The 7,891-nt window shown below is 38.5% G+C and overlaps 1 non-coding gene across 1 annotated transcript; it reads right to left on the minus strand.

Annotated features, from left to right (window-relative positions):
* Window positions 1-7,446: 7,446 nt before the first annotated feature.
* On the minus strand, window positions 7,447-7,579 carry LOC126023173 (small nucleolar RNA SNORA51). Its single transcript, XR_007500378.1, has one exon. It is a non-coding gene; the product is annotated as a small nucleolar RNA SNORA51 (small nucleolar RNA).
* Between the last annotated feature and the right edge of the window lie 312 nt (window positions 7,580-7,891).

Genomic DNA, 7,891 nt, shown 5'->3' on the forward strand with positions numbered 1-7,891 from the left:
GGGACTTCCTAAAAATTTAAGAGTAGAGCCAATATAATCCACTTGACTATTAGATTCTTAAGAAAAAAACATAAAAACACTAACTTGCAAAGATATCTGCACTACTATGTTCATTTTAAATGGAGATTTATCAGTCATGGACCAAAAATATGTACATAGAAAAAAATAGATAAATAGTAACATATCTGGAATAAAATAGTAAGCAGCCATAACAAAAGAGAAAAATCTAGCCTTTCCCAAAACTGTGTAACTAGAAGGTATCCTGTTAATAAAGTAAAAAAGAGAGATGAACATATACCAAATGACAACTCTTGGACTTTCCCTTCAATACTGAGGTTACCAAGCAGTATGCAAAGCTACCATAAAAGTCAAAGGAACAAGCAGACTAGAAGTGATACCAGGACCGTAATCGCGTCTCGGACACAATATTGATGTGAGGGTTCAGTAGGTTTATACTTCAATAACATGAATGTTAAAATGATCATAAATACATTCCTAAAACTACTAAAAATATAATTACAAACATGGTGCTGGAAAAGTAGCAAAATTATGAAGGAGTATGTACAGATATGTTCAATCTCAGCACCATAAAGACCACAGAGTATTTTCAACTGGATTTTTTGTGTTTTTTGAGGGGGGGGGGTCACATCCGGCAGCAGTCAGGGGTTACTCCAGGCTCTATACTCAGTAATCGTTCCTGGCTGGCTCAGGGGAACTCATAGGATGCCGGGATTTGAACCACCATCTTTCTGTATGCAAAGCATATGCCCTACATCCATGCTTTCTCTCCGGCGGCCCTGGAATATTTTAAGTCTTAGTTACTGTAAGGTTAAACTATGTAATACCTGCCACTCTATGGAACAAGTATACTCTCATCCTCATATTGACTTTTAGCCCTTTCCAATTAATTTTTTTCATGTAAATTGAAGATCAGGCAGTCCTCATAACATCACATATGCACCATCACCCTCAAAGAAAAATGTGAGCCCCTCCCCCGCCTGCCTCTGTGAGGTTTCCCAGGGCTGTACAAGGTAGGGGACTTCTGCTGCCTTCGCCCATCCCCTACCCGCGTCTGCGAGGTTTCCTGGGGTGGCATTCGCCAGGCAACTTTCCACTGCCTCCGCCCTACCCCCGACCGTGTCTTCGAGCTCTCCAGCGCCCCCGCTGGAACGGGCTAGGAACTACATATGAGAGTGGTTTCCATCAGAGGCCTGGAGGAGGCGGAGCTCCCCTGACATCCAGGGGTTCCTGGATACAAAGGGTGAACATCCTACAGTGGTACATTGGTGCTCAGTCACACGAGGCGCCACACTCTGCTTGAACCATGAAAATGGCCAGATAAAACTCTTTAACATACCCTTTATCCCTAGATTATGCTTTCTTTTAGGACCTGAAGCATATGACCAGCCCAATCACTGAAGCAACAAAAGTGACCTACAGAGTTTTACCACAGGGCCTAAGCATCAAACATGTTCAACTAAACTAACATGCACTTGCTCTTATACCCTACCTGCTATTTACTTCGTATTTTTTATTGTTGTTTGACTATTGGTTTGTTTTGTTTTGTTTTTCCTACTCTCTCTTCTTGTCTCCTTCTTCCTCCACCTTCTCCTCACTATCATCAATTCAATCTCTGTCAAAAAATTCACACTTACCCCCTCTATAGGAAAGAAAAGCTGACATATAGGGTGCTGTGGACAATAATGCAAAGGGTAAACATCTATATAGATAGACCTCACTAACACAATGGTCAGTACTCGACACACGAAACCTATACATATCCAAAAGTTGAACTATTAGTGTCCTTTCCTTACAAGAATTATACTTACCTATCTTTCTGTACTCGGTGCACCTCTTGCCCTCCTGACCTTTCTACATTAATATACACCTAAGCTAACTTCTATATGTTTATATGTGGGCAGGAGCACACAGAGATAGGAATCCTCCTTAAGGGATAAAGCTAAACCACAAACAACTCATACCTATACCCTATATAACCTCTCCCATATACTATTCCCTCTCCCTTTCCCAGAAATATGGCTATCCCTTCACCCCTCAATCCCACCCCCAATATCTCCACCACATTATAACTCTCCACTCTCAGTTCTTAATCCATTAGGCATCAAGACCGACCTCCTACCCCATGAACCAGTACCCACTACACAAGTGAAGTAAAATCCACGCAAACTCTCACCTCGTTCCCGGCAAGAAAATACAACCAACACCCCGACTGACGCATGCAGTGTGGCCCTCCTAATCATCTCTCCTGAATGTGGACTGTGGCTTGATACCAGAACTAACTCCAAAGGACCCCCACTACAAGATCTATCTATACCCAAGACCTCCCTGCCTGGACCCCACACTTCACAAGGAAATCTCAAAAGACAATGGGGAAGCCTGTATTTTCATAATAAATATAGACCTATATAACACTACCTCTTATCCTGTTTCTCCCCAAATGTAAAGTAATCTGTACCACTTTCTCCCTTTTTCTTTGTTTCTTTTTTCTTTTTTATCCTTGTTCGTTTTTTTTTTTTATTTGTTTTTGTTTTGTTTTGTTTTAGCTTTTGTTATTTGATTTGATTCGTTTTTATTTCTTTTGGGTCACTCCTGGTGGCACTCGGAGGTTATTCCTGGCTCTATGCTCGGAGATCGTCCCTGTTGGCACGGGAACTATAGAGGATTCTGGGATTTGAGCAACCATCCTTCTGCAGGAAGGACAGACGCCTTGTCTCCATGCTATCTCTCCCGGCCCCACTTTACTCCTTTAATTACGTCTTTTATTTAATCTTTTTTTTAAAGAAACTCTTTTTTTCTTTAGTTATGTGTGAGCATATATATTTCTAGTTCTTTTTTTTCGGCTCTCTGTTTTCTTCTCTCTCCACCCACAAATCCACCAGCAATATAATGTAGCACCACTTCTTCCTGCAAAGACATATTAAACAAAGGGAAAAATCTTATGTGTAAAAACTAGCTCTTATCTACTAGGGATAAGAACTCATACTTGTTAACAACACAGGGACATCTCACACCCTGAACGTATGTCATGTGGAAACAATTTAGACTCCAGGGAACTAGACACCGACCACCCAGCCTGGACTTCTGGACCCCAGACATAGAAACGACAGAGTTCTCCACAACAGCTCCAGGAGCCCAATCTCCTCCAGGGCATGCATAATGCTGCTCTGATGCCAACATATGACAGTGCTAAATTGATAACCTGACAACGAGGAAATGGGAACAACTTGATCTAAGAGCAAGTTGTCCTTCCTCATCAGTGAAGGATAAGACAAAATCAGAAAACATGTCACCCTTTTGATCTGTGCAAAAGCCAAGATTGCTACATACAGATGACTGGATGTTACAACCAGGACAAAACAGTACACATCCAGGGACCAACAACAACAACAACAGCAACAAAAAGCTCTAGCCTAGCTTTTGGTCTATTATCTGTTCAACAAACAAGAGCTCCAATTCCAGAGGTCTGAATGAAACAACCACAAATGAATGGGTGTTCCGGAAACATAACAAAAGACTTTATCCCAGGCTCCATCCTAGGAGCAACATAATGATTAAGACCACCAACTACAGAAGATGGATTAAAATGACATTGAAGAAACAGAACTGATAGAACCACAAAGAAAGACTTCATCATAAGCTCCATTCCTTGAGCTGCATAGTCACCAAGATCTCTAGATACAGAGGTCTGATTTTACCATCCATGAGGAAGCAGAAGGCTTCCATACACCACAAAAACACCGAGTGGAGAGTAAATGATCGTGCAAGGAGTCTATAGTTAATCCCATGACAGTACACTGCAGGTGGGGAAGAAACCCTGTATTTCCTAGGTCAAGGGAATTCCCTCTATAATATCCCCAATAATTACTGTGCCTATGCAGGGGGAAAAAGAAAAACAAAGCACAAAACAATCATTTTTTCACATATTTATTTTTCGATTGATCAATTTTTTTATGTCTTTATATTAGTGTAGAGATTGAAGTTGATGTCTCCAATATAATTTTATTTTATTTTATCTTATCTTTCTCTTTCTTTTTGCACTCTGGCATGAGTTGATTTCAGAACCGAGACTGTTGTGTGGTCTTGTCTTTATTGCTGTGGTGCTCACTGGATATTTAGTTTGATATTTCTTTCTATATCATGGTGGTGTTTCAATTGCCTTTTTTACATCCTCTCTCAAACTAAGGTTGAAATCCTCTGGAAGGACTCCGCCTAATTTCAGCATATTTGACTTTTTTTCCTCTTATTTTGTACCCCAATCTATTGCTTTTCTTTCCTTCAAACAAAGCCACATAACTCGATTTATCTAGCTCTGCTTCTTAATAGAGGGAGAGACAGGAGAGGGTACCAGGACAGAACAGATATATGATCACTAAGAGTGTGCTGGACAAATAGGGGATCACCTACTCTAGCAGTCAGGGGGGTAATGGTGGGGTGTATGGGTTGCAGAAGGGGAACTGGGATGGGGGTAGGACAAATTTGGTGATGGGTATTCCCCTGATTCAATGTTGATATGTACCTAAAATACTACTGTGAAAGATATGTAAGCCATTATGATCAAAATAAAAATAAAAAAAAAGATAAAAAGGCAAAAGAGGGGTAATATGGGATGCATGCTGGAAACAGGGGTGGAGGAAAGACAACATTGGTAGTGGGAATGCCCCTATTCAAAGTACCTAAAACACTACTGTGAAAAATTTGTAATCCACTTTGGTCAAAATAAAAATTATTAAGAAATATAAGAAAAAGAAAAATGTGTCTTTTCCTAGGTTAGCCAAATACATATTAAAAAACAAGAATCTAGGAGACATCCCTTTACATAATTTGAAGCTCAACTACAAAAACATGGTGATCAAAACAGCATGGTATTGGAAAAAATACAGAGTTTCAGAGCAGTGGGTTAGAATATAATAGCCATTTACACAACCTCAAGTACATGGTCAACTACTCTTTGACAAAGGAGTTAAGAATTTGAAATGGAACAAAGACAGTCTGTTCAAAAATGGTATTGGAACAATTGTATAACCACATGTAGAAATTAACAATTGATCATACCTTACACCTTAGACAAAAGTCAATTACAAATGGACTACATTTAAAGCCTGAAAGTTTATTGAAGAAAATATAGGCAAAGACTTAAACATCAAAAAAGTCTTTGATGATAGTGTGCTAGTGGTAAGACCTACAGCATCAAACCTAAATAAATGGAATTATATCAAATAAAAATTGTTCTAAATGGTAGAAGAAACATGGGATAAAACTAGAAGACAGATTGGGAAAATGGATTTGCACTCAATGCAATATATAAGGGGTTTGATATCTAGGATATACAAAATACTACCAAAGGTTAACTCCACACAACACTAAAAAATAAAAAAATGGAGAGAGGAAATGAGCAGACTCTTCTCTGAGCAAGACTATCAAATGGCCAACAGACATATGAAAACAAGTTCATCATCATTTTTCATTAGGGAAATCCAAATCAGACATCAGCAAGATATCATCTTACACCAGTAAGGATGGTACATATCAAAAATACTGGGAATAATTTGTGTGGGCATAATGTGATGAGAAAAGAACTTTCATCTACTACTGGTGGAAATGATGTCTATTCCAACTGCTATAAAATACAATTTGAATGGTTCTCACTAAACTCAAAATTGAGCTGCCATATGACCCAAAACTCCTTCTTTTAGACATCAATCCCCAGGGCAGAAAAACATTCATCCAAAAGTATATATGCACACCTCTATTCTTTGCAGCACTCAGCTAAAACTTTGAATCAACCTACATGTTCAACAACAGAAGAATAGATTATGAAGATGTGGTAATTTTACTAACTGGAATACTACATATCAGGAAGAAATAAAAAATTTATGCAATTTGCAGCAATATGGATGGAACTAGAAATTATGTTAAATTAAGTAAGCCAGAAGAAGGGTAAATACAGAATTATATCAGATATAAGTGATATTTGGAACACAGTAGTATAATGAGGAGAAGGAATCAAGTAAGTGAAAGAAGAGAAACAAAAAGCAAGCCTTTATTCTATTTTGTACTTCTTATAAACTTGCAGCAACATAAACAGCTGTCTAGACTTAACAGTTGTTGAAGCAACTGCTCTCTATATAGAGACCTATAATAATGTTTTAATGCTTTTATCCACAGGGACCCCCACTACAGTGCTTACTATTAGACTGTCAGTGTCTTGATTTTATTTTGTCTAAAATAACTCTTTTGGTTCTTAGTTCTTGAGAATAAGGCAGCTCATCCTAATTTTGGAGTTCAGTGCTCTATCCTATTAGACTCCAAACACAGTACTTATCATGGCAATGTCTTGACAAAAATACTGTAGACTATCCAATTATGTTTTATTACATTGCTGTTATAATGTAATGCTTCTGTCTATACAGACCTCTGAAATTGGCAACTGCAAACCACAGACTTTTGTTATACACCCCTATCATTATGTATGTATGTATGTATTTTTTTTAAATTCAAGCTAATTTACTATTATGTCATAAAGTACATGTTATTTGCTTTCAGGTAAGGAACTTGGATGTTTGAGACATAGTAGATAATACTCCATGGGGTAGAATCATCTTACAGTGCTCATAATTATATATCCTAGTATTCTAGGTGTAAAGCTATGATTATTCTTAAATGCTTCATGTACAATCTAACCCCAGAAGCCTTTATTTAGCAAAGTTGACCCTCACCATTGATGCAGTGCCTAAAATTAGAAAACCTGTCCTTCTAAAATACCAGTCCAATATTTTTAAGCACCCTGATACATTCCATAGGGTCAGTCTTTCAAATGCAGCCTACAAATAGATCTCCAATGTTTGTCTATTTGTGTGTGAGTGTGCATGTGGTGGATTCCTCTAAGTCTGTCTAAACTGTATTGTGCATAATCCCTGTCTATATTGTATATATTCTCTGTTAATCCCACACCCCGCAGTGTACCACCTTAGAAATCCTTTTTTATGCACAAATTCCCTCAACCCTAATCTGTTATATCTCCCTATTCAACCCTCTTTACTCTCAGTACTCCACTCTTCAGAAACAAAAACCTTCCCCCTGCCCCAGCAAGCTGCCAGCTGGCACCCATAGCAAAAGGACACTCTCCAAGATCTCCATATCTCTCTAGCCACAGGAAGAATTTGAAACCACCACAACTGCTGAATGATTCTATGTGGTCCTTTTCTACTACCTCCCCTCACTGTGGACTGGTGCTTGCTACCCAATTCAGCATCAAAGAACCCTCAGCTCAAAGATACTTCCTGGTCCCTGGCTGTTGGTTTACTGGTCCTACAATAATCAATATATATACTTCACCCGAGGATGTGATCTAGTGATGGGATATTAGATTATTCTTAGTTGGTATTCCTTTCCCACCCTAGGGTGGTATCCTCCCCCCAACTTCTTTTTTGTCCCCCAATTCACAATACATATCAGGCAAAAGGCCTGGGTTGAGGTGTATATGGTGTGCATTTACTGTACCTCCTCTTTCTATAGAGTCAGTGTAAAGAACACAGCCTGTGGTAAGAATTGGGAGGCCTTATCTTTTCTATTTTTTTATTTTTTAATATATATATATATATATATATATATATATATATATATAAAATCTTTCACCAGTGCAACATTCCCATGACCAATATCCCAAGTGATATTTATCAAAACAGCATGGTATTGGAATAAAGACAGACCCTCAGATCAGTGGAACAGGCTTGAGTACTCAGAGAATGTTCCCCATATATACTGTCACCTAATTTTTGGTAAAGGTGCAAGAAATCCTAAATGGAACAGGGAAGGCCTCTGCAATAAGTGTTGTTGGCACAACTGGCTAGCCACTTGTAAAAAAGCAAAC

Source organism: Suncus etruscus, chromosome 11, assembly GCF_024139225.1.
Source record: "Suncus etruscus isolate mSunEtr1 chromosome 11, mSunEtr1.pri.cur, whole genome shotgun sequence".
NCBI lineage: Eukaryota > Metazoa > Chordata > Mammalia > Eulipotyphla > Soricidae > Suncus > Suncus etruscus.